Source organism: Peromyscus californicus, unplaced genomic scaffold (genome assembly GCF_007827085.1).
Source record: "Peromyscus californicus insignis strain IS unplaced genomic scaffold, ASM782708v3 Scaffold_9__1_contigs__length_137607984, whole genome shotgun sequence".
Taxonomy (NCBI): Eukaryota; Metazoa; Chordata; class Mammalia; order Rodentia; family Cricetidae; genus Peromyscus; species Peromyscus californicus.
Window position 1 is genome coordinate 64,385,436 of NW_026294617.1, and position 27,405 is coordinate 64,412,840.

The following is a 27,405-nucleotide window of genomic DNA, read 5'->3' on the forward strand; positions in this document are numbered from 1 at the left end:
TAATGTGTAAGTTACTGGAAATCATTGAAAATAGTTCTGTTTCATTATTCATATGTTAACTGGGACTCAGGAATGTCCATGTAGAACATCCTTAGGGCTTAAACTGTTGTGGAGATTGTTTTTGAGTAATAATAGCTCACTTGTTTACAGACATAAAAACAAACACCATCTATAGTACACATCCTTTTACTCTTTATTTGCTGATTTTTAATTCAACAATGAATCATTGGATTTTACCATAAATAGTTACAATTTTAACAGCATCTGTTTCAATATAGTTTGACTTGGAACAAAGTGTCTGATATGTTTGGCTTAAAATTCAATTTGCTGAATCAGTTTTGTTTTAGTTTGTATAAAACAGCAACAACAACTACTCGGTCAGAGAAAGTGTCTGTCTAATTTCCATAGCCTACTCCCATGTTATTTTATTTCTTTTGAGGTGTTTTCTATCCTGGTGATGGACAGGCCCATTTGGATTAACTCTTAGGTGTAGGGAGTCTCTGTTCTTTACTAGAAAGATACACTCCATTTTCATTAAGTTTTGTTTTTATGGAAATGTACAGTTGAATGAAAAAAATAAATAAATAAGAAAGAAAGGAGAGGGGCTGGAGAGATGACTCAGAGGTTAAGAGCACTGGCTACTCTTCCAAATGTCCAGAATTCAATTTCCAGCAATCTCATGGTGGCTCACAACCATCTGTAATGAGATCTGGCGCCCTCTTCTGGTCTGCAAGGCATAATGCAGGCAGAACACTGTATACATAATAAATAAATAAATAAATAAATTAAAAAAAAAAAAGAAAGGAAGGAAAGGATGTGACTGCTCCTAGGAATGGTGGTAGAGAAAGTTTATTGTAGATAAAAGGGAGAGTATAAGTAGAAGCAGGGACATCTGGGAAACTAAGTGGACATGACCAGACTGACCTGGGCCACGTGGGGAGAGGGTGAGGGCAAGGGAGAGAGGAGAGGGAAACCAGACAAAGCAGCCAGGAGGCCCAAAGCACAAAAGACGAGTAACCAAAATGTCTGGATTATGTAGTGACAAACCCCTGGGAGAAGGACAGCCCAGCTCCTGAGCTGGAGAGTTCAGGGTAGAGGGTGGGGTATGTGAGTCATACCTTGTAACAGGTAGGGACTGAGAGATGCTGGGAGAACCTGGTGGCCAGGTCCAGCTTTGATGTGTTAAATAGGGACCTCAGCCAGTTGTCCTGAGTTTGAAACCTAACATCAGTAAACAGTGTAGATTAGAAATTCCAGGCCAGCCTAATACTAAAAGTCAAGGCTATTGGTAGTCAAGATTGGCTGTTTATTAAATTCCTGTGATAGATGAGAAAATTGAGGTCTACAGGGAGAGCCAGATGGTTCACCCCATACCACACTTGTTTTTTTTTTTTTTCATGTTTAGATTTTTCTTGAGAATGGATTTTTTTCTTCATACAATATATTCTGCTGATGCTTCGCCTCACGCAACTCTCCAACATCTTTCCAACCTCCCCTCCTATCTGAATCGACACCCTTTCTGGCTTTCCATAGAAAACAAACAGGAATCTATAGAAAATAATAAAATAAAACATGATAAAACAAAAACAAATGAACCAGAATAGGACAGAACAAACAAGCAAACAGAAGAAAAAAAACCTCAAACATAAGAAACACATACAGAGGCAGAGACACACATGTTCATCATACACAGGAATCCCATTAAAAACACAGAACTGGAAACTATTTTATACACACACACACACACACACACACACAGAGGATATGTATGGTAAAAAGAAAAAAAAAACCCGACAAAGCATTATGAGACAAAGACCCTCCAAAGCTAACATTGAGTTCATTTGTGATTTCCTGCTGGGCAGGGGACCTGCCCTTAAGAGTATTTTGTTTCCCCAGTGAGACTCTGTTAGAGAAAACGGATTTTTTTCATTTGCATGTCGTTATCCATTACAGATAGCTTCTGGATTAGGGATGAGTGCTTGTTCTCCCAGCTCTAGGACCCCATCTGGAATCAACCTGTGCAGGCCCTGTCCACGTTCTTAACACCAAAAGAATTTATTCTTGATCTGCCCAGTTTCTAAGAACCTTTCTCTTTCCACGTGGTATGCTGCCCCCTATGGTAGAATGTAACAAATGGTACCAGAGTATTTTCTAAGTGGGATGGGTTTAGTATTGTGAAGCAACCTCAGGTGCTCTTAGAACCACCTGAGAACTCAGGTAACTGCTTTTCTTGTGATATTTAACAAGACATTCTTGAAGATCGGAGGCTGCAAGACTGAAGTTGAAAGAGGAAGAAAGGTTCATGAAAAAGAAATTTGAGGCTGGTTACTCTAGAGTCCATCAAATATGCTTCTGAACTAGAAGTTCTATGCTAGCTGTTTGTCTGTCTCAGTGTTGAGTAGTCTTCCCGAAGTTCTAGAGTCAACTTATTTTGACAGTTTTGAGTGTCTGTCTCTTCAGGTTTTAACTTTGTTAACAGCTTATAATATCTTCATTTTTTTATTTTCTCCAAAGATTCTTAGCTCATGTTGAATCTTTGACATGAAATTTTTCATACAGATTATTAACTCTTGCTACTGTTTTATTTTTATTAGCTCACTTTCAGCTAACATGAAAAGCAAATACCAGACATCAAGTCTTTATTCTTCTGATCTTTTCATGAAAATAAGCATGTTTGGGAAGTCATTTCTGGTGCTTCCATCCAGAACTTCGTTCGTTATCTCAGATTGTTCTACCCATCTTGATTCTTAGATTTTTTTCTATTATCTGTTTTTATCCATTTGCCTCCAATAAGAACTAAATATATACATGAATACATATGCAAAGTAGTATGTTGAATAGATTGTGTCTTTAGGCTCTAAACAGTAGAGGATAAGCAGGGTCTAGTCACAATTGCTTGTAGTCCTGGGGACCAGAGAGAAGGGCTTTAGACCATAAGTTTGAAGGTGGCCAGGACCAGGATCAAGGTAACAGTTGTGTGGTGGCTCTACTAGAATCGGAACTGCCAGAAAACTTTATAGACTGATGTGGCCAACAGCTGAAACTGAAAGGTAAACTAAGTTAGATTACTCCCTAGAGAACGACATTCTCCACAGAAAGTCCAAGGCCTAGTTTTGCCCATAAGTCTAAAGTTCTGTTAGGTATAGGCATTTCTAGAAAGCATTTGTCTTATATAACACTTGCTAGGATATACGACCCCTTGAGTGACTGTGTCCTTGCCTTATAAATGAGAAGAAATGGAAATGTGGTGGGGTGGGGTCTGGCTTAACTGGATTTAGAATGTGGACCAGATGATGGAACAGGGAAAGGGACAGGCCAGAAGGATGAGATGGGTTCCCTTAACACAAGGAGTGATATAGCTCTTGGTACTTGACCTTGGGTTCTGACTCTGAAGCATAGGCCAGTGTAGTTGGCAGTTTTCCTGTCCTGATCACCCACTCCCCATCCTGGTAGCTGCTTCCAAATTACCACACAGAGGCATAAATTATTTATAAATGCTTGGCTAATAGCTCAGGCTTGTTACTAGCTAACTCTTTCATTTAAATTAACTCATATTTCTATATATGCTTTGCCATGTGGCTCATGACTTGTTACCTCATTTTTTATACATCCTGCTTGCTCAGTGGCTGGCTGACATCTCCTCTGACTGCCTTCTTCTTCCCAGAGTCTTCTGTTTCTGGCAGTCCCACCTGTACTTCCTGCCTGGCTACTGGCCTGTCAACTTTTTATTAACCAATGAGAGTAATACATATTCACAGTGTATATAAGGATTATTCCACCACATTTCCCCCCTTTTTGTCTAATTAAAAAGGAAGGTTTTAACTTTAACATAGTAAAATTATATACAACAAAAGCAGTTATCAGGTAAGAATTAGTTACAATGTCCAGTCCATTTGTATTTGGCAAAATTAGAGAAAATACTCTATTATCTATCTTATCTTGGTGAGTTTAAAATTTTATATCTAATTTACCTTTTATCATAACTAAAGAAAACTATAACTATCTAGTCTTCAACAAAAACCCCAGAAGGGTGAGATGTTACCTAATGGCAGGGACCTCAGGCTGCCTAGACAGTCACCCAAAGTTCCTCTGCAACATTGGGGCACCCAACTCTGGCCTACAGGCCTAGCATATTTGATAGACTTTCCTGTGAAGCAGGGAATTCTGAAGGACTGTCCTGTGTGGGGCGTTTACCCAACCACCTCCACAGTTCCCCAGAGTTTTCTTGAGTGCGAGCAGCAGGAAATATTAGATAGAAGGATTTATTGCGGAGAATATCTCGGAGATAAACAGATAGAAAATAAAGGATAGCCTCGAGAGGGCCTGGAACCTATTCCAACGGGCCCCGAATGTCTCTGCCCCAGGGTTTTTATAGAGACGCCAAGGGGTGGAGCAAAAGACCTCCTCCCCCAGCACAGCCAAGTGCAGACCATCCCAGACACCTGCACTTAGGCCCGTGGTCAAATCATCCTCTATGTGGACCTGCTGGGTAAAGCCACGAGGAACCCGAGAATGGGCTCCCACAGGTCCCCCTTTCTTAATATATAAAAAATAACTATTAATGGCTTACAGCAATTACAAACAGGTGGCTGTTACACCTCCCAGTATGGGAGTAGAGGATGATAAAGATGGCATTTCTCTTTTGAATTAGGTCCAAGGTGACTACAGCAGTCTTAGCTGCCTCAAGCCCTTTCTAAACCAAAAACTCTTAAGGCGACTACAAACTTAAAGAATCCCTTAGCTTCATCATTACCATTAACAGGTTAACATAAATATTGCTATACATAGTCACAATTCTCCCAATCTTACAACTCAAAGCAAACTCTTAACAGAACCATTTGAATTAGCATATATGGTGCTAAATATAGTTAACAATTTTCTCTGTCTTACAACTTTAACTCAATCATTTGAATTTTCTTGCTAACAGAACATAGGAAAAACTTCAATGTATTCACATCAAACTTAAATATTTCCTTAACTCCACAAAACCAGGGTGCATTAATATCAATAGGGTAAATATAATTTCTGCAAACATAATTCAACCTCATAACTCCTCCTTTTCTTTATAATTTAAGCAAAATCTCAAACCTAGTTAGAAAACCCAAACTTTTCCATTTAAACAGTTCCACTTATAATACCAGTTCTGTAAACAGTTCCACAAAACAATTCATGAATCACCAATTAATAAAGCATATATGCATACACAAAACTGCATCTTGATTCTAGGTAGAAATAAATTTCTTCATTTAAACAGTTCCATTTTTAACCCAATTCCAGAAAACAGTTCCTAGGTCATTACTATGAATAAACTCAAAATTGTCCCATTGCAATGAAATCTCTACTGTTCATTTCATTTCTTAAGTCCCAAAATTCAAATGATAAATTCTGGTACGAGCCTTCCAAATATGAAGAAATCCATAACCAAAATCTTTTTGTAGTTTTATCTCATTTTAAGTTCAAAAGGTTCAAACAAGAGATAAATTCTGGTATCAGGCTTCACTTCCAAATATGAAGAGACGTTTTTCAACCAAAACTTTTTGCAGTTAATTTTTGTTCAAACAAGCGTCTCTGAACTTATGCTCAAGCCAGAGACCTTTTTAGGTACAGTAGTATTCTAAACCGCACCATTTTTGATGTTAGCTCAGGTTTTTCTGTGTTGCGTCGATTTTCCACGGATCTCAGCTGCGGATGCCTTGTTGTGCTGGTTCTGGTGTCCGCCATTCTTAGTTTCTTAGCGGCTTCTGGAACTTTTGAAAACCGCTCAGACTGCCTGCTTTGATTTCAGGTTTTTTCATCATATACATTAAGCATAGACTCACACTTAACATTTACACTTTTTTACAAACTCACATATAACATTTTTTGCCTTGCAAAGCATTTAGACTCACATTCAACATTTACATTTTACAAACTCATAACATTGACATCTACTTATTTATACTCCTTAAGGAAACTATAGAACTACTTTAGCAAATATATTTCTTATTACTTCTTATATATTTCTTATGTTCTTATTTAAACTTACATTTACAACTAGCATCTTTACTTCTTACAAGCTTATTACTACATGTCTTAAGACTACCTTAGATACTTCTTGCAAGCTTATATATATTCTTAAAGGAACTCTATAGATCTATTTTACAAACTTATATAAGGCTACCATTAGCATATATCTAATTTAGCAAACACCTAAAGATTTCTTTAACACAAATCTAACAAGACAGAATTTTTACAAACTCACAAATCTTATTTTCATCTTTTTCTACTTCTTTCTCTTAATTATTATCACTATCTCTATTAGAAAGATTCTCTTAACTAGACAGGAAGTACGTACATCATTTCTAAAGTTTAGAGTTTATAGTCAGCTTTGTTATAAAGCACTGGGATTTAGTGAGTGTTGTTGTTATAGAATTGTGATAGTTGTTGCTAGGGGACTATAACCTTCCCAGGATGATGCCACACTCCAAAGTTGCCAGTTCTCTCAGCCATTCCGGACCGGCAGAGATGCACTGTCAGCAGTAGACAGTTTTTTACTAGAGGCTGTTCCTTCACCCAAATTCATAGTAGTTCCCCTAAGTGCTTCAATTTAGACAAACGTTTCTATTACAGCAGTATTTTTGGTTTGTTCTACCGAAAAACTTCACGCTGAGGGTGAAATTACCGTATTTAGCTGCTGTAAAGCTCTTCGCCAAATACTGTGCAGCTATTAGGTGATATAAAGTTTTTTTCTAAAGGAGCTAGTAAAGCCACAAGTGGCACAGCTCCGAACTGTATTTAGTATTTTCACTTCATTAGCTTTAACTCCTGATGTTATTAGCAGCTGTAATATTTAGCATTGATTTCTTATAAGGAACTTTCAGGTGAAGCAACTCTTTTGTAAGACAGCTAGATTTTCTGAAGTTTGTTTCCCATCTATAAAGCAGTCATTTCTTTTTGAATGCTTGTTTCTTATCCCCTTAATTAGATTTGCAAAAGAATCACTTATTGCAGGCTGTTTGTTCAAGAGGTAAATAATTTTTAATTTCACATAAGTTTCTTCATATCTAAGACAATGTTCAATGTATAAACTGCTCTCTTGCTTTCTTAAGGATTTTAAAGTGGCTTATTTGCTCTTAAAGGTAGCTTTTTGTCTTCCAACTACTGTAAAAACTTTGCACAGCTATTAGGGTAAATAAGGCATTTTACCAACGGAGCCCCAAACCGCGAAGCATCTAGTTCCATATCCTTTCAATTTTTCATTGGAACTGACACTTAAACTCTTCGACGATTTTCCTCCTTATTCTTTTAAAAGCTGTATTTTAAGTTTACCAGGATCGTATTTTCAAGCTGACAAAAGTGTTTCAGGGCAATGTCGCCATCTTTAGCAGAAAAACTACCTTTCCCAGAATGCATTTCCCTTATATCAGTCCATAATATTATCAGTCCCTTAAATCAGTCCTTTATATCATTTCCCTTATATCAGTCATTTCCCATAGTTCTTTTTGGGTCTGAGAGTCAACTGGTTCTTTTACCAGACTTGCTTACAAATTCTTGCCCGGGAGGTTTGAACCAAGTTTTTTACATTTTCAGCTATGGTACATTGGGAGGTTTCTGGTCTCTCCTTCATTTGACACTGGCCCCAAATCAGAACTGCACCTGCCTCATTAGCGCACATTGAGGCTGGCATTTCTTATAGCAACTTTCCTCGGGGCTTATGTTTGCCTTAGCCAGTCAGTGAAAAACAAGATCATGTACAACAGCTTTTCCATAGCTCCTTCAGAAGAGATTTTTCTCCCACTGATTTTATTCTCATTTTGCTTGTTCCTTCCCTCCCCCCCCCCCCCCCCCCCAGATGCAGAGCTTCAGGTATGTTTGTGGCTCTGTACCTCTGCTAGCTGCCTTTGGAGGTAGGGGCTTTTTTTCTCCCCCCCGAACCTGCCTCGAATTCTAGCAGCTTTTTCAGGTCATATGTTTTCTGGGGGAGGATTATGTCCCTTCTCTTTCTTCAGAGTCTTTTTCCCAGACAGTTCCCAGTTTGGTCTCAGTTTGTCCCCTCTACCCGAGAAACAGTTTCCGACACTACAGTGGCGGCTTTCCCTGCTACTGAAGGTAGGGGCTTTTTGTCCATTTGTTTTCGGGGTCTGCGTGGTTTGCGTACAGACTGAAAAATCTAACAGGGGAGGTTTTTGCCATTTCTAAACTCCCATTAGGACAGGCGTTTTGTTTCATCAGGCCTTCACCTGGTCCAGTCCCCCAGTGGGTTGCATTTGCTTGTCTGGGTGCTCAAGGACAGAGCTTATGCCAGAGGCAATCACCCCTCAGGGCTACACTCCCTCATTTCACCAGGAGTTAGTTGAAACAAAGCTTTTCTCAAAGAACTGCTTTCTCTGACAGAAAAGAAAGCTTTACTCCTGGATAGTTCTGTTCTGCCCTGGCTGGGCTCTTTCCCCAGACGGCGTTCTGACTCGGCAGCACGACTGCTTCAGACACAGTTCAGCTTTACTGTTTTACCAGGAAGGTCCTTACTCTGATAGGAAAGCTTTTTCTCAGATTTCTTTTTGCAGCTGTGGACCTATAAACCCGGGACTTGTAGGAAAGCAGGCAACTGTGCTGTTCCCACTGGCTTTAGTTTTGTTTGTTCATTAGCAATCTTCCCCTGGGTCCTGCACCTTCCTGCCTCAGCTCTGTGCTCCAGGAAGTTTACCACTGCAGGAACCCTAGTATCCCCGAAATGCACTCCAACTCAGAGATGCTGGCCAGTCGCCTCTGGGTTTTTGCTCAGAAGTGAGGATACAATGCTTACAGTTTGCATGCTTCAGGGGATCTTTGCATTAGGATAATTGGGAGCACCTTTTCATTCTGAAACACTCAAACAAAACCTTTGATGCCTCAGCTCGGCTGTAACTGAAAAGCTTGGCTTTTTTGCTTTTCTCAGGTAAGGTTTTCTGCCCTTTTGGGCTCTCTGTAGCTCTTCACCCACACTCTCCCAAGCGTTTCCCTCAGGGTACTCTGACCCACTGTCTTTTACTAGCTTGAAGAGACAGAGCTTAGAAGAGAGGTTTTTAGGAACTTGTCCCTGCCTCCTGCATTGCAGGGAGGATTTTTAAAGCTTGAAAGAGAACTTAGGTTTTGCTGTCTTAAGAGGTTTGTTGTTTTCCCTTTGAGCTAATCACAGGTGATCACCATACTAATATCTTCAGGTGATTCTAATTTTTGTCCTGAGAAAGTTAAAGGCTTTAGTTTTTAAGTTTGAGAGCTTTTGAGAAAGATTAAGGCTTTTTAGAGAGTTTTTTCCCCCCAAATTTTCCAAGAAAAGCTTTATAGTTTAAGAGAAAGATTTTTTTTCCCAGGAGAAAGACCAACTTTTCCCAAAACTTCCCAACTTTAAACTTTGGCTTTTTACACCCCATTTTTGCCTCAGGGAGAAATCACTTTCTCCTGCCGCTTGGACTTAGCATTTCAGCTGTCCCCAGATCAAAAGCTTCCATAGGAAACTTTTTCTTCCCCATAAGCTCAGAGAAGAGCTTTTTTACTACCCGTAAAGCCCAAAGAAAGATTTTTTTTCCCCAGTTTGCATTCAGAGCCCCCAAAGTTAGAAAATTGAAGAGTTTTTCTGTCTAGTTGCCTTACTTATTTTTTCCTACACAATCTTACACTTCTAAGTTTTTCCTACGCTATTTTACTACGCTATACCTTATACTTATTTTTCACAGATAGAAATTGAGAAAGCGATACAAGATAGAAAATTTTGACAGAAGAGAATTTCGCTGCAGCATCGGACATCCTTCCAGTCCGCTTTCCTTTTCTCTCGAGGATAAAACCCCTGCCTCTCAATATATATAAAAAATATATATATTTCCATAACACTGGCATGCCTTATCCACTGGCAGGGCTGAACTCAGCACTTTCGCCAAAAACTCTGTAATAAAACTTATTTTCCTTTATCTTTAGTCCCTATTACTTTGTCTTTAGTCCCTGTTCATTTGTCTTTAGTCCCCCTTTTTTTAGTCCCCCCTTTTTTTTCTTTAGTCCCTTTTTTTTCTTTTTTCTTTAGTCCCTGTTCATGGCGCCATTCTGTGGGGCGTTTACCCAACCACCCCCACAGTTCCCCAGAGTTTTCTTGAGTGCGAGCAGCAGGAAATATTAGAAGGATTTATTGCGGAGAATATCGCGGAGATAAACAGATAGAAAATAAAGGATAGCCTCGAGAGGGCCTGGAACCTATTCCAACGGGCCCTGAATGTCTCTGCCCCAGGGTTTTTATAGAGACGCCAAGGGGTGGAGCAAAAGACCTCCTCCCCCAGCACAGCCAAGTGCAGACTATCCCAGACACCTGCACTTAGGCCCGTGGTCAAATCATCCTCTATGTGGACCTGCTGGGTAAAGCCACGAGGAACCCGAGAATGGGCTCCCACAGTCCTGTCTTGGCAAAGTTTGGCAGTCCATTTTCTTATGCCCTGCTGGTCTAGTTTGGACAGTAACTGTCAACAGTTGAGGCAAGGGTAGTTTCTTTGCTCACATGGCTAGCTTTTGCCATAAGTAAACAAAATGCCTACGGAGTTTCTTCGATGCTATCTTCTCTGAAGTAGCAGACATGTCTCACTGTCATGAAAAGCCTTAGGTTATTAAACTTATTAAATGCCATATTCTGGAGGTCTTTGAACTGTTTGAAGACCATATCTCTATCTAAATATGTCTGTTTAACCTTGAAAACATTCCTAACATGACTAAAGTTTGACTATTATAAATGACTATTAACCTGTATTTTTTAATTATACAGTACATTTTTAAATGAGCTGTATAAGCACAATAACTTAAACAAAAGTAGAAATATACATACAGTATATCCAAGTTAACTTCAAATTTTTATCAATAAACAAAAATCAATACTAATGTAAAATATTTAAGATTAATAGTTGTTTTTTGGATTAAAGTATATTCAATAATTACTTTATTATCCTATCATTGTACCTCTTATCCTATCATTTCTATATCCTCTCTCTCTTTTTTCCTTTAGAAAGAGATCTTTGAATCTAATTCCTTTGGTTAGTTTTTTGTTTTATTTTGTTTTTACCATGACCAATAATAATTTTCAAACACCACCCCCCTAAAAAAAAGACAAGCATCTGTAATCCATTTTTTTGGGAATGTGGGCATAGTTCTCAAAACTACTTCCTGTTGAGTGGGGGACCTGGAAATCTTTGGGGGACCCTGAGAAAATTCAGGATTATAGTCAAGTCCTGACTGAAGTATTCTATGAGGCTGGATCATCTCAGTCAGCAACCTTGAAGCTGTTCTGGATGTTGGATCATCTGGGCCTTTCAGTTTTCACTGATGTCTGGTTTCCTTGCTCTGAAAATATGCAAACTTTTAAAGGTAACATGCATATCTGTATTAATATAAGTATAGACTGTGCACTGTACACAATTCAGCCAGGTGATTTTTTTGTTATGTGTTTGAGCAGATAAAATATATGTTACGTGTTTTGTAGTTTTCATAGGTTTATTTTTTTGTCTATAGCCAGGATTTCAGGGTGTCTTCTTCCATCAAACCTGATTTTCCTTAACCCAGGATGAATCCATCATTTTCTGTGGAAACAAAAGCATAACCTCTCTCCCAAAGCAACATATCTTTTAACTTAAATTTTGAAATCAAGATTAATTTTAAAATATATAGGTTGGTTTAATCTAGCAGTTTTCATAGGCCTGTGACCTGGTTTTGTCTGTATCTATCCCTTAAAATGCAATCTATTCTCTATAACACACACACCCCACCCCACCCCCAGCATACCCCCCCCCCCCACACACACACACGTGATTGTAGACGAAATTCTAAATGGTCTTATTAAATAAGAAACACAGAGCCAAATACCGAGTTAAAAGCCCAAGAGACCAGAGCAAATAGCCTTTAGCTTACCAGTTGCTGCCGTCTCTTCCCCTGAGAGACCGACCTTCTCCTGTGTGACCTGTCTTTTTATTGCCTTTCTGTTCTACCTTCTCATTAGCTCTAAACCCAACCACATGATTTCCTTGTCACTACCTGTCTATACAGACCTCCAGGTTTCTATGGTTCATACTGGGATTAAAGGCGTGTGTCACCATGATTGGCTGTGTCCTTGAACACACAGAGACTCTGTCTGCCATGTGATTGGATTAAGGGCATGTGCTACCACTGCCAGACTTCTGCTTAATGGCTCTGACCTCTGATCTCCAGGCAACTTTATTTATTAACATACAAATAAAATCACATTTCAGCACAAATAAAATATCACCATACATGATCTTTAGTGTTCAGTCATTATATCACCACTAATGGACAAAGGTTATGGTAGTTTAACTTAATAAACTGGGCTTCAATAAAAAGAAGATCTTGGCAATGAGTAGGCGTATGCTGTTAACTTGTGGTAGAATTTGTTAGTGAATCTATACCTTTCCCAGTCTTTAACTATAAAGTTTCTGTTCAAATGCCTTGAAAGGCTTACATTTGATTGACAAAGTAAATTCGACTTATGGTAAGTTTCTAATTATTCTCTGTTAATGGAGTTTTAAAAATATTTAACATTGTTTCAAACTATAATTACTCTAAATACATTTTAGATCTGGTGTGAATCAGATTATTTTTCAATCTGTATCTTCACTGAAATAATGAAAGGATTATTTTAAATAAGTTTTCTCTGTAAACTAAAGATATCCTTCCTATAGAATGGGGGACTTTACCTAGTACTTGGGAAGCAGAGGGTATGTATCTCTCTAGGACAGTCTAGAGACCCTGTGTCAAAAACAGAAACAGAACAGGGAATTTTAAAACTTTGAGTACAGATGATAAACTTCTGGAGCAGAGTTATCCCAAGATGTTTTTGAGGCAGATTGCTTTTTTGTGTAATTACAAGGGCAATCTTTTCAATGTTTTTTTTGTTGGTGATAAGGAAGATGGTATGCAGGATGAGCACACAATATTCAGGATGAATTTCATTTTTAGTTTGATAGATAATCTCAATATTCTTCTTAAATACACTTTCCAGTCTTGTTATAGCAAGCATTTATTAGTATCAGAAAAAAAAATAGACATAACTACTAGAAACCATTTATTTAGCTTAGGCTTTTGAATAACTTTTATAATGCATAATAGAGGGTTAGATTAAAAAGTCCCTCCCAAGAACTGGCATATGTCCTTAAAGGAAGGAGAGAAGTGGAACCGTAAACGTCACCGAGTGTTGTAGCGAGAGTGGCAGCTTTTCTGTCTGGGTATGATGAGGTCCCACATCTCAGGTGCATTCAGAGCTCTGGTGCATTCTAGCCAGATCAGTTGAGTTCATTGCTGGAGGAAGACAGCTAGTATGGTGCTGTATTTTCTTGTCTTTGAGACATTTTGAAAAGATTTATTTTTATTGCCGTTTGCATATGTGCTTCATGTGCATGTGGGTGCCCAGAACTCAGAAGAAGGTATTGGATCCCCAGGAGCTGGAGTTAGACAGTCTTTAGCTGCTTGGCGTGGATTTTGGGAACAGTAGTCAGATTCGTTAGGAGAGGAGTAGATGCTTTTAACCACTGAGCCATTTCTCCAGCTGAAACTTTTTTTAGTATGTGTTCTCTTAAACAAATTCTTTAGGGTGTCCCTGACAGCTTTAGGCTCTCCATGGGTTACTTTTCTGTTGCTGTGAAGAGACACCATAACTGAGGCAACTTATAAAATAAAGCATTTAATTGGGGGCTTGCTTACAGTTTCAGAGGGTGAGTCCATGACCATCATGGTGGAAATGGAGGTGCCAGGCAGGCAGGCAGGAATGGTGCTGGAGCAGCAGCTGAGAGCTTACATCTGATCACCAGCAGGGGTCCAAGAGAAAAAGAGGCTTGGGCCTTTGAAACCTCCAGTGACACATCTCCTCCAACAAGTCCACACATCTTATTCCTTCTCAAACAGTTTTAGCAACTAAGACCAAGCATTCAAATATATGAGCTGATGGGGCCCATTCTTGTTCCAGCCATCACACCATGAAACATTCTTTCATTTAATTTGTGTGTGTGGGTGGGGGGGAACAGTTTGAGAATCTGTCTTTCAAAATAGTTCTGAAATGTTCAGTGCTTTAACAGGAAGGCCAAAGTATTTTCCCTTTTCTTTCCTGCTCCCAACTCCCCATTTACTTTTTAGATCTGTTAATGCAGTAAACTACTTAGCTTTTCTGCCCTAGTTTTTAACTACACTGTATTAGAATCTGAAATGGAGGAGATTGTTGGGATCGTCAGCTCCAAGTGCAAGGTCATCATTAGGGACCACTCCAATCGGCTTGAAGTAGCTTTATATTTTTAGACAGTTCTTTAGGTTGAGCTCTCTTTCTTTTTGGCTATTGTATTTCTATCTAGAGTATTAACAGTCCTTTCAATAGAAGACTTCTATCATACTGAATGTATTCCCAGGACACCATCCTGGTTGTTTTTCTGAATAAGTTGCATCAGTGTGATGTTGCTGAGGGGCAATTGACCAAACCATCGTCTGTCCTCACAGTCCAATGGAAGATGACATCAGTAATGGTGATAGCCATATTAGCAACACCCAGTCATGTGGCATATTGCTTTAGTCCCACCTATTTTGTATTCTCCTCCTAGGGATCGCTTGAGCCCACAAGTTCAATACCAGGCTGGGCAACATAGAAGAGTCTTGTCTCAAGCAAACAAAAACAGATAAGAAACCATTTCTTGAACGCCTGTTCCTCTGTTTGGAACACTGCTAGTTTCCTGATATGTATGTTCTTGCTGGTTATGGCAGTCTTTAGTGGCCGGCCTCATGTCTGAGATGACACGTGAACAGTTCTCCTGGTTGTAAGGGCAGTAGCAGAGCTGGCATTGGAGCTGAGGCCTCACTTTCAGTCCAGCTTGTAACTCCTTTAAAATAGGAATGTACAGTGAGACATTATTACTAAGTTTGGGGTCCATAGACCAGGAAATCACCCATAAACCTTAACATCTGTTTTCAGGTCCCCAGTATTACCCCAACTAAATCTCTGCTCCTATGGCAGCTTTATTAGGGCTTGTATTAAAATTGTTTTTATGCCAACTTTGTCTAATATTTATCACCTCTCAGGCATACTCTAATCTAACTATTAGCTATTATTTTGTGGATTCGTTTTTATAATATTAATTTGCCAGTCTTTGACCACATGAGTACATATTTTGCATAGTTCAGGCCACTGTAGGTCCTTGAATTACCAATAGTGGTAACAGGCAGTTCATTTGGTAGCCTGTTTAAACAATGGTCTCTTAGAAACTTTCCCTCTCTACACTACTGAAGTTATGCATTATTAGCATGAAGTCTTCCTACGAACTTTGACCTCATGTTTCATCTCTGTAGTCACCCATACGTGGTAGGAAGAAATGCCTTACACTCAACAGGATCCTCCAGATTTGGGGAGATGGTTTCTGTGGGAGACTTTCCTGCACTAGCCATTCTTTGTCATTTTAAAATTAATAAACTTATTTTTTAAAGGACTTTGAGTAAGTGGGAGCACAGAGGGTTCCCATATGCTGCTTAGCCCCGCCCACATGTATCATGCCCCACAGTAAACCCCCTCACCAGAATGATACATGTCTTACAAATGATAAACCAGAAGCCAAATTTACATTAGGCTTCACTCCTGGTGTTATGTACTTTGTGGGTTTGAACAAACATGTAATGACATATTTACCAGTGTAGTACTTTTTTATAAAATAGTTTCTACTGTCTTACAAATCCTCAAGATGAGCCTATTCCGTCTCCACCCACCCAACCCAGGGCACCCACCAGTCTGTTCACTGTTTCCAGTGTCCCCTTTTCTAAAGTGCCATATAATTGAAATCATAGAGGATGCAGTTCTTTTAGCTTGGCTTTTTAATAGCATTTGTTAAATTTCTTTAGTGTATTTTCAAGGCCTGAACATTCACTTATTTTTATGGTCGAATAATATTCCTTTGCCTGGATGGGCTGCCATTTATTTATCCACTCACCTAATAGAGACTATTTTGGTTTTCCAGATTTTGGCAACCATGAGCCTTTGCTTTCTGCAGATGAGGAGTACTATAGCAGTATATTTCCTTTTGTAAGACATTGCCAGAGTATCTTCTATTGACTGTGTTGTTTTTGCATTCTCACTGGCAGTGAATGAGATTGCTCTGTCTGTCCTTGCTGGTGCTTGGCATTCTCAGTGCTCTGCATTTGGGGCTGTTCTAAGATGTGCTGCATTTCTTCAGTGTTTTCATCAACATTTCTCCAGTGGTGTATGATAGTGAACATATTTTCAGGTACATACTTACCGTAAATACATCTTCTTTGGGGAGGTATCTTTTCAGGTCTTTTGCTCATTTTCAAATTAGATTGTTTTCTTAACAATGCTGTTTTTAGAGTTTTATGATTTTTCAGTAAGTTATGTATTGGATGTTTAGAGTTTTATGATTTTCAATAAGTTACTTATTGGATTTTTTAAAGTTTATTTTTATTTTATGTGCACTGGTGTTTTGCATACATGTATATTTGTGTGAGTGTGCCAGAATCCCTGGAACAGGAGTTACAGACAGTTGTAAGCTGCCATGTGGGTGCTAGAAATTGAACCCAGGTCCACTGGAAGAGCAGCCAGTGTTCTTAACCTCTGAGCCATCTCTCTGGCCCCCGGATGTGTTTTTACAAGAATTTTCATCTTACTTATGGCTTGTCTTCTTTTTCTATTGATATTGTCTTTCAGAGACACTGCTTAATTTTAATGATGTACATTTCATCGATTACTTCTTTCATGGGTGATGCCTTTTACCTGGTAACTAAAATATCGAGGCTATCTGCCTCGGTTTTCTCTTGTCACATTTTGGGGGTTTGATAGTTGTTGACTTTACATGTATGTTTGCAGTCTATTTAAGAAAATTTTTGAAAAGGTTGTAAGGTCTATGGACGATGGTGTTGATGCTGACCATAATCTGTATATAGAGGTCCAGGTGTTGTGGTACCATCTACGGGAGACTGACTTTTCTTTTGCACTGTCAAAGATTAGTTGATTGCATTTACATTGGTCTGTTTTGGGGCCCTCAATTATATTATATTTCTCTGTTTCCCAACAGTGCTCTCTTGATTTATGAAAAGACTTGAGGTTGGCTAGTGTCAGTCTTGTAGTTTTGTTCTTCAGTGTTACATCGGCTCCTTCAGGTCTTCTGCCTTTCCATGTGAATGTTGGAGCAGCTTGTCAGTGTATGCAAAGTAACTGCGGGAATTGGGTTGGAACTGTGTTGAACAAAGCATTTTTACTTCTGCCCTGCCTTCCCAGCCTACATTTTAGAATTCTTCTGCTGTATACTCAGCATATAGGTAGTAATTCAAAAGAAAGTACAACAATGTTGTACTTCAAAGAAAGTACAACAACTACGAAAGAGATGGGAATGTTCAGTTTTTAAGGAGTCTTACGCTGATATATTTAGCAGTGTTTTAGTAAATTGGAGAAAGTCATTTTGGCAGTAAACATGTAATCATTTAAGTTTCTTCATTGAACACTAGAGGGCCATGTAGGACCTTGTTGATAGTGCTGTTTTCATGTATTTAAATACATTATTGTCTGCTCGTCTCTTGCCTGTCATTTCTTGCCCCAATTTGGAATAAATATTTAGGGTGGTTATGTATATTGTCATAATAATACTTCTGTATTTTTTAAAGCAAGCAATTAGCATATTCCCATTTTGCTATTTAATAACAAAAAGATACAGTGTACATTGTCCATGTGTACAAAATTCATTGCTTTGGGGAGATGAGTACAGTTTTGAAACCTTGTCATGAATTTACACGTAATCTTCAATCAGAAGACCTCCCATGACTGGTTGCTCTGTCATGTGCAAAAGAGGATGGTCCCTCTTGTGTTAGCACCAATGTGGGCTATGAGCATCCAGTCTCATGAAGTGAAGAATGTTCACCAGGTGACTGGATTTTCGTGCTTTCTTTTAGTGTGGTGTGTAGATGAAATTCTAAACGGTCTTAGTAAATAAGAAACGCAGAGCCAAATTCAGAGTTAAAGCCTAAGAGATCAGAGCACTAGCAAAGCCCAAGACTACCTTTAGCTTACCAGTCGCTGCTGTCTCTTCCCCTGAGAGAGAGACCTTTTCCTATGTGACCTCTCTTTTTATTTCCTTTCTCATTGTTCTACCTTCTCATTGGCTCTAAACTCAACCACATGATTTCCTCATCACTGCCTGTCTATACAGACCTCCAGGTCTCTATGGTTTGTACTGGGATTAAAGGTTCGGGTCACCGCTTGGCTGTGTCCTTGACTACGCAGAGACTCTGCCTGCCATGTGAATGGATTAAGGGTGTGTTCCACCACCGCTGGACTTTTGTTAAATGGCTTGCTTTTAGCTCTGATCCCCAGGCAACTTTATTTATTAACATACAAATAAAATCACATTTCAGCACAAGTAAAATATCACCATAGTGGTGTTGGTGAACCATACCCTCTAGACCCTCACTAAGTAGTATGACTGTGTGAAGAAGATCATGATCAGTTTGTTTAGAATTGGCATTTCCTGCTTGTATTTATTAGACAGAACTCTTCTCTCTCTTAGTTTCTGGAGGACATAGGTCATTCTCACTAGTCAGTGTTGACACTTTTTCTGGGAAATGGGCAAGGATCGTGAACACAGTTGGAGCACCTTCTCGGCAACTGAGGACATGAAGCCAGCCACCAAGAGTGGGACTCGGACGCCATCAGAGATGTAAACCACTGCATCCCCTGAGTGCCCCCTTGGGTTGGCATTTTATTATTAAGCCACTTAATTAGTTTATTTACTAGAATAATAAGCTGGCAATTTTGGTTTGGAGATCTAAATTCTATGGGTAAGTTAATTCTTTTGCGTATCAATGAATATTAAAGTTACTGCTTATGATGGCTATCCCTGGTTGTCAACTTGGCTGTATCTGGAATGAACTATAATCCAGATATGGAGGACACAATTGTGATCCAGATCTTGAGGCAGGAAGACAGTATGACCTTGATCCAGATATTATTATTATTATGATGATGATTATTATTAAAGATTTATTTATTTATTATGTATACAGTGTTCTGCCTACATGCATGCTTGCAGGCCAGAAGAGGGTGCCAAATCTCATTTCAGATGGTTGTGAGCCACCATGTGGTTGCTGGGAATTGAACTCAGGACCTCTGGAAGAACAGCCAGTGCTCTTAACCTCTGAGCCATCTCTCCAGCCCCCCAGATATTATTATTATTATTATTATTATTATTATTATTATTATTATTAATCCAGACTCAGAAGCTGGAAGGCACACCTTTAATCTGGGCCACACCCTCTGCTGGAATACTATATAAGGACAATGGAAGAAGTAAGGGTGTTCTTTGCCTGCTTGTCCTACCTCCATCAGCCCATCCATTCTTTCTTTGAGATCCCAGCACATCAGCTGAGATAGCCAGCCTCGTGGGACTGAGCAGCTCCTAGATTCTTATGCTTTCCATTCATAACTAGCCATTGTTGGACTGCAGCCTGTCAGTTATTCCAATAAGTTTTTGTGTGTGTGTGTGTGTGTGTGTGTGTGTGTGTGTGTGTGGAGAGAGAGAGAGAGAGAGAGAGAGAGAGAGAGAGAGAGAGAGAGAGAGAGAGAGATTCATTCCATAACTTCTGTGACTCTAGAGAACCCTGACTAATCACTGCTGTTGACAAATAGTGTGTAACTGAAAGGATTGTGATTAATATGCTTTTGTCGTGTTCTCTGTATTACTGCTGTATTCTGCAGTGATAATTTAATGGTAGATTAATTGGTGGATTAATGTGAATTTAGGTGACTAAACACTTTTTGCTAGGGTAATGAAATAAGTTATAATCTATTATGTTGGTGAAAGTTAAAATCATTTTTTTATAATTTTATTTTTATTTTATGTTCATTGGTGTTTTACCTACATGTATGTCTGTATGAGGGTGTCATATCCCCTGGGACTGGAGTTATAGACAGTTGTGAGCTGCCACGTGGGTGCTGGAAATTGAACCTGAGTCCTCTGGAAGAGCAGCCAGTGCTCTTAACCTCTGAGCCATCTCGCCAGTCCCAAAAGTTAAATTCTTAAAAGGCTAAAAACATAAAGCAGGTAAAAAGAGGGAGCAGTATCTGATGTGAGAAATGCCTGCTGCTTTCAAAGACTGCCTGCTCCCAAGGAGCTGAAGGGGCCAGATTTGTCTTTTTAAGCATGTGTTTTCAGATGGTATTTCATGATTTTTTTTAATATTCTGCATGCTCCAAAATGTTAATAAAGCCTTTCTGTACCTTTGTTTCACTACAAGCCACCTTATTCTAGATCATACACAGGGGAAAAAAGGTGGGTGTTTATCACTAATTGCAAAATCAAAATAGTTTTCATCAAATAAGTAAGTATTAATAAGAACTGGGTAGAAATACAGCATTGAGTGCCACAGCTGTGCTGTATGGTCTTTTTTTCTTTTGAATTAGATTATTTCCAGGTATTCAGCTGCTAAGTGTCTAATTTATTTTTATTATTATTATTATTATTATTGATACTTTTATTGTTATGTGTGTGATGTTAAGAATGGTGGCCGTACCTATCACAGTGTTACTGAGAGGGTTCAGTGTGGTCTGAAAGGTAGCCAGGACAAGGATGGGGAGTGAGTCTTCAGTAGATATCAGCTTATTATATTTCATACTGTCAGTTATTTTAAAGTTACAAGTTTATGCTAAAGCTAGTTTGATGGTGTGTCATGCAAAGCATTTTTAGTTTCTAAGATTTGTGAGTTGAAACTGTTCCACTGACTTCTGCCTAAATGATCGTGGCATTTAACATGAGTTGAACTGTAGGCTATTTAAGTTAGCACTAACTATGAAGTACACTTTCTATAATTAATTGCTTAATGTTGAAATTAGAAGAAGGAGTTTGGAAAAGAACTTAAAAGAAAATATTGATAAACTTGGGGCCAAATGAAAATGTTCAGAAGAGATGAAAGGGCATATTCTTGAGATGATTGTGTGTTGTGGGACAGTGAGTGGAGTAACTGAAGGAAGGGCCCATTTGATACATCTGCAGGTCCAGTTCCTGCTTTGAGCTGGAGGGAATGCCTAGACGTTCACACTGAAGATGCGAGTGTAAACAGAGGCAGCAGTAGCTGCAGATAGGTTAAATTGCCTGTACTTGGGGTGCATTCGGAAGAATACACTTTGGAAACTTCTGGTGTACTCACTGGCTGTCAGGCCTAGAGTCCTAACTGGCTTGCTCCTAACAGTAAGTGCCGTAGTCAGGAAAGCAAGCTGCTGGGAGCTTAGCCTCTCACTATGAAACAGGAGCAGAGAGAGGGATATTTGTTTTCAGTGACCACCAGGTTTAAAAATCTTACAGTGTTTTAAATGTATTTTCCCCAGAGAAGAGCCTACTTTAGACAGATGTGCCTTGCCCTTCTGTCAGATGGTCCTTGCTAATACAGTCACTAAAATGACTTTCGCTTTGCAAATAGAAGCTCCTTTTAGGAGATGTTCTGCTTTCAAAATGCTTTAAATATCTGGGTTTCTGGTTGTCAAAAGAAGAGCCAGTGAAGACTGGACTGTGAGGAAGGTGCTACTGAGTTTGGGGACACTTGGAGTTACTCATCACTGTATGTGTTGGTTCTGCTTGTCTACATTATACTTAGAATTTTCAACAATGAATTACTTAGAGTTTGCCAGTGTGTTGGCACCTATCTTAGGGTATGATGAGTGACAGTTTTGAGTAGCTGAGGTATGTCTGTAGTGTTTATCAGCTAAAGTTAATTTTGAGGAGTCTTGCTTTATTCTGTTACTGCTATGGGAAAGACTGGTCTGGTGTGGTGGTGCATCTCTAATCCCAGTACTTCACTTGTACCAGAGGCAGGCAGATCTCTGTGAGTTTGAGACCAGCCTTGTTTACCTACCTTTCAGGCTCTTGAGGGCTACATAGTGAGACCCTGTCTGGGCGAGGAGGCTTAGGTTAAAATGTAAGGAGAACTTCTTATTCTACTAATTATTTATCAAAAGTAGTTTTGCCTCTTTTAAACTATTTTGTGATTCTTTATTCCAGACAGAAATAACAGAGATTGCAAAGTGTTGTCTCATAAAATGTTTTAACATTTAAGATATTTGGAAAATTTACAGATAAAAATACTTACTGCATTTGCACATTCCATTGAAACTGTAGGGTATGTGGGTTTCCTAGGAGCTTCTACTTAAGTGACATGGTCAGTTACTCCTTTGAATTGGGATTTCCAGGTCCTAAAACTGACTTCTTTTCTTTATTTTTACCTGTCTACTACTCTGGTCTTTTGAGTGTTCATGAAATAAAGATGAAAGTGTGGTAATGAGGAATTGAGTTCATATTCTTTTCTTTTTCTTATATTAAACTGGCTCACAAGAAATCCAAGCCTAAGTATTATATAACATTTTCTGAAGTTTTATTTTGAAAATAGCCAGAGACTTGCTAAATGGGTCATTTTCAGTAGATATTACCAAAGTGGGAAATGGTTACCAAAATATTTTTACTCTCAGAATAGCAAGTCATCCTTTCATTTTAGACAGCCATTTTTCTTTTTCACTCTTGTTAAAATTTCAAATTAACACTCGTTGGAAAGACTGTGTATATACCATATCACAGTGAAGGCTGTGTAGGTACCATATCACAGTGAAGGCTGTGTAGATACCATATCACAGTGTAGACTGTGTAGATACCATATCACAGTGAAGGCTGTGTAGGTACCATATCACAGTGAAGGCTGTGTAGATACCATATCACAGTGTAGACTGTGTAGGTACCATATCACAGTGAAGGCTGTGTAGGTACCATATCACAGTGAAGGCTGTGTAGATACCATATCACAGTGAAGGCTGTGTAGGTACCATATCACAGTGAAGGCTGTGTAGATACCATATCACAGTGAAGGCTGTGTAGATACCATATCACAGTGAAGGCTGTGTAGGTACCATATCACAGTGAAGGCTGTGTAGGTACCATATCACAGTGTAGACTGTGTAGATACCATATCACAGTGAAGGCTGTGTAGGTACCATATCACAGTGAAGGCTGTGTAGGTACCATATCACAGTGTAGACTGTGTAGGTACCATATCACAGTGTAGACTGTGTAGGTACCATATCACAGTGAAGGCTGTGTAGGTACCATATCACAGTGTAGACTGTGTAGGTACCATATCACAGAGAAGGCTGTGTAGGTACCATAACACAGTGTAGACTGTGTAGGTACCATATCACAGTGTAGACTGTGTAGGTACCATATTACAGTGAAGGCTGTGTAGGTACCATATCACAGTGTAGACTGTGTAGGTACCATATTACAGTGAAGGCTGTGTAGGTACCATATCACAGTGTCGACTGTGTAGGTACCATATCACAGTGTCGACTGTGTAGGTACCATATTACAGTGAAGGCTGTGTAGGTACCATAACACAGTGTAGACTGTGTAGGTACCATATCACAGTGTAGACTGTGTAGGTACCATATCACAATGTAGACTGTGTAGGTACCATATCGCAGTGAAGGCTATGTAGGTACCATATCACAGTGTAGACTGTGTAGGTACCATATCATCACAGTGTAGACTGTGTAGGTACCATATCATAATGGAGCTGTATACTTGGTGCCCTTTGTTTTGTTTATGTTTTTATCCACTGGCACATTACACATTCAGTCTGTTTGTACAAGTCAGAGTAGAGCTAGAGGTGAAGCCGTGGGTCTAAGTCCCCTAGAGGCTGAGTTGTATTCTTCCCATTATTCAGTCTCAGGCCTTATCCATGTATATTCTTCTTACCTAAGCTACTTTGGACTTTATTCTGTGATCTCGGGTCACTTGGGCACAGTACATCAGTGTGAAAAGCAAGCTGAATCTTTTTTATGACAACCTAGACTGTCACAGGATGTTCTAAAGGACAGAATGTTTAAAGATGTTTAAAGAACAGAAAAGTCTGGTAAGTTTTTTAAGTGAAGAAGATGTGGTCTCTAGCTTTCAGAGTAAACAGTGTTAGGGTCCTCCTGCAGAGTGTGAAGACGGGAACACCCATAGTGACCGTCTTTGGGACTGTGTATGCTGTAGGATGTTGTATTATCTATGCTCTCCATCCTGCTTGCCTTTTCTTATGTAGAGGCTGGAGATGGATGGCAGGTGTTTCACTGAACCTGGACTTCGCTAGACCGGCTAGCCAGCAAGCCTTGGGATCCTTCTCTCTCCTGTTGGGCACTAGGATTTTAGATGCCTGGGCCCACCTTCTTTATAAATGTAAACATGGCGGCTGGGGCTTGACTTCTGGGTGCTCATGTGTGCATAGCAAACACTTCCCCAGCCAAGCTGTGTTTCCATAGCCTCTGACTTCTTCCTCTTGACTTCCAGGATCTCTCTACACTAGCGTACTGGGGGATCACAGAAATTGAGTTAATTTATCTTTTTGATAGCTAATTAGTGTTTTATTTATTGAAGAAATGAAAACTCAGATGTCTGCTATAAAATTAATGTTGAGATTTATGAGACTATCAGTTCATCCAGGAATGAAACCCTAAATTAATTATTTTCTCTAGCTTTATTGTATATTTAAACTATTTCATTTAGAGTAAATACTTAAATTCTTTTATGTTTTAAAGGTGTACACACATGCATGCACACACACACACACACACACACACACACACACACACACACACACACACACACACACAGACTTTCTGTAGGCACAGAATAGTGTGACTTCCTGGCCTGCAAACAGTCTAGGACTTTTGCAGGAGAAATAAATGATTTATAGGTAATATTTTAGCTGAAAAGTTGATGAGTTATTTATGCTTAAGCTTGCTTATAAAAGTAATTTAAATGACAGACTTTAGATTTTTACATTGATTTTGAAAACTGGAAGATGAAGTTGTTTCAGCCTCTCCCTGTCATCACGTGAGATTAGGATTCTTGCATGATTGAAATACCTGTAATTACAATGCCATTTTTGTCATAGTTGACTTAAAGGTACAGCTATATTAATCATCAGCTGAATTCTTGGTGAGCAGCTGTGTAAGGCCAGTTTAACAGCTGGGGTAACCCAGCACAGAACATAAGAGTTAAACTTAATCATGAGGTAAATTATGTTGTAGACACAGAGGACTTCATACTGGGCATTGCTGAAATACTTAGAAAACATCATCTGAAAGTTGAACTTTAGTTTTTAATCTCAAGTATTTCTTTAAATACCTGATAAAAGAATGAAAAATGTGTTGTGACGTTAACAGTTCTTAGATTCAAATGTAGGATTGAAATCCAAAGCTTACATTAAAAGAGAAAATCCATTTGTCATATGTCTGTGTGCCTTGTGTGTCACTGCCCAGGTCACCGTGGTAGACAGGAGAAGGAAATAAAATAGGTAATTTGTTGTAGTGTTGATTTCTTGAGTTTCATCTTTTGGTCCATTTTTAAACATTTTTCACTGTGTCTGTAACTTCTTTCCAGTTAAAATACTGTCTTTGTATACAGCTCAACTGCACTGCCTACCACACAGTCACAGCTGCCTGCTTTTGAAGAGTACACAAATGGATTGAAGCAGTGAGCTTTATTCAGATGCATTGTATTTTAAAGAATTAAAATTTTTTAAAATTCATTCATTGGGAGGGAGGCAAGTAGACAGGGTCAAAGGACAACCTATAGGAGCTGGTTCTCTCCTAACATTTGGGTCCTGGGGATCAAGTCCAGGCCTCAGGCTTGGCAGCAAGCACCTTTCTCCACTAAGCCATGTTGCTGGCCCTTGGATATATTTTGTAAAGGTAACTTTACTAGTCACTAACTTGTAGGAAAAGAAGGCTCACTAAATTGATAATCTGCATAAGACCAATAAAGCTACCATATGCACTCCAGATTGCCAAGTTTTCACTTTCTGTCTTCTGCCCCACTCTCCTCATTGGGAATCTAAAGTGTCGGGTAAGCAGCCAGCCTAAGGTTCCCAGTTCATGGTGACTGTGAACCAGAATTTAAAATTCAACCAGGATTCTATGTGTGCTGCACAGCTGCCCTTCCACTTTAGATAATTCAGCCTAGACAGTGATTCTCAGCCTTCCTAATGCTGTGGCCCTTTAATACAGTTCCTCATGTTGTGCTGACCCCCAACCATAACATTATTTTTTTTGTTGTTACTTCATAACTGTAGTTGCTACTGTTGTGAATTGTAATGTAAATATCTGTGTTTTCTGATGATCTTTGGCGACCCCTGTGAAAGGGTCATTCTACCCCCTTCAAAGGGGTCGTGACCCACTTGCTGAGAAGCACTGGTCTAGAGGATGTTAATTGGGAGAACAGTTCAAAGAACAGTTTAGCTGTAAGTAAGTTAATAGATACTAACTTTAAAGGATGAGAATATCTGGTGTCCTATGGTGTGGTTTTTGTCACCTTTAAACTAATCGTTTTGGTGAACTTTCTGGCATTTTACTTCTAATTTATAACTTATTTTCAGCCAATCACTTAGATATAACTGGGAATTTCCAGTGGAATTTGGAACAGCCACCTTGAGTATACGAATCACAATAGCTAAAATACCTTATACAACCCAGTATTCTGGGATTTTTTTGTTTAAAAATATTCTGTGTGTGAGTGTGTATGTGTGTGTGTGTATACACATATGTACAGCTTTCAGTTTTTGAATGTGTAGCAGCCGTGTCTATTTGTATAAACTGTCTGCTGTTTCAGAACCCAAGCTACTGTCTGCTTAGGTGGTTAGGGATTAGGGGTTGTCCTTTGTGTTTAGATAACAGAACTTATCAAGGAAACTCAATAATACATTGTGACCCACTAGTAACGTTCACATGCTGTGATGCCCCAGTATCAGTAACTGAAAATTGTGAACTTTATGATGCGCACTTGGAGCATTTAAATGCTGTGTTGAACTTCTGTGGAAATAATTCTGCATGGGACTTCACCTTTTTATAAAAAACAGTTCTTCCTTTCGATTTCGTTTTATGAATACTAAGGGTGTATGGGGTACACCATAAAGTTAAGTTTTCATTTTATACTGAGTGTCTTTGTCTACAGTTGAGGTATTATTAATGCAAGCAGAGAACTTCTTGGTTCATGACTGCTTCCTGTTTGTTTTAGTTTCTTCATCTTCATACATAAATCGCTTAGTGAGCAATAGTGTAACAGTCTTTCCTCTTTGGTGCTATGCTATGAAAGATTGAAAATTGATTCAACACAGACAGTGACGTCTATACAAATTCCAGAGTATGGTTGACAATACTTTGTTGTCTATTGGAAGGATAGTTATTCTGACTTATTTTACTCTAGTTAGTGCTATTGATTTTAAGTATCTAGAATTTTCTGTTTCACTAAGAATTAAGTCATTTTTTGGCTTGAATTCACAGAAGCATTGAATAACACTAAGATTCAATGGCATGTGTTAATATTCTCTCTATAGGAAAAAATGTGAAAACCCATG

At 39.0% G+C, this 27,405-nt stretch overlaps 1 protein-coding gene across 6 annotated transcripts in view; it reads left to right on the forward strand.

Moving 5' to 3' along the window:
* Positions 1–27,405, forward strand: part of Fbxw7 (F-box and WD repeat domain containing 7) — a 178,461-nt gene that overhangs the window by 92,541 nt on the left and 58,515 nt on the right. The window lies entirely within an intron of this gene.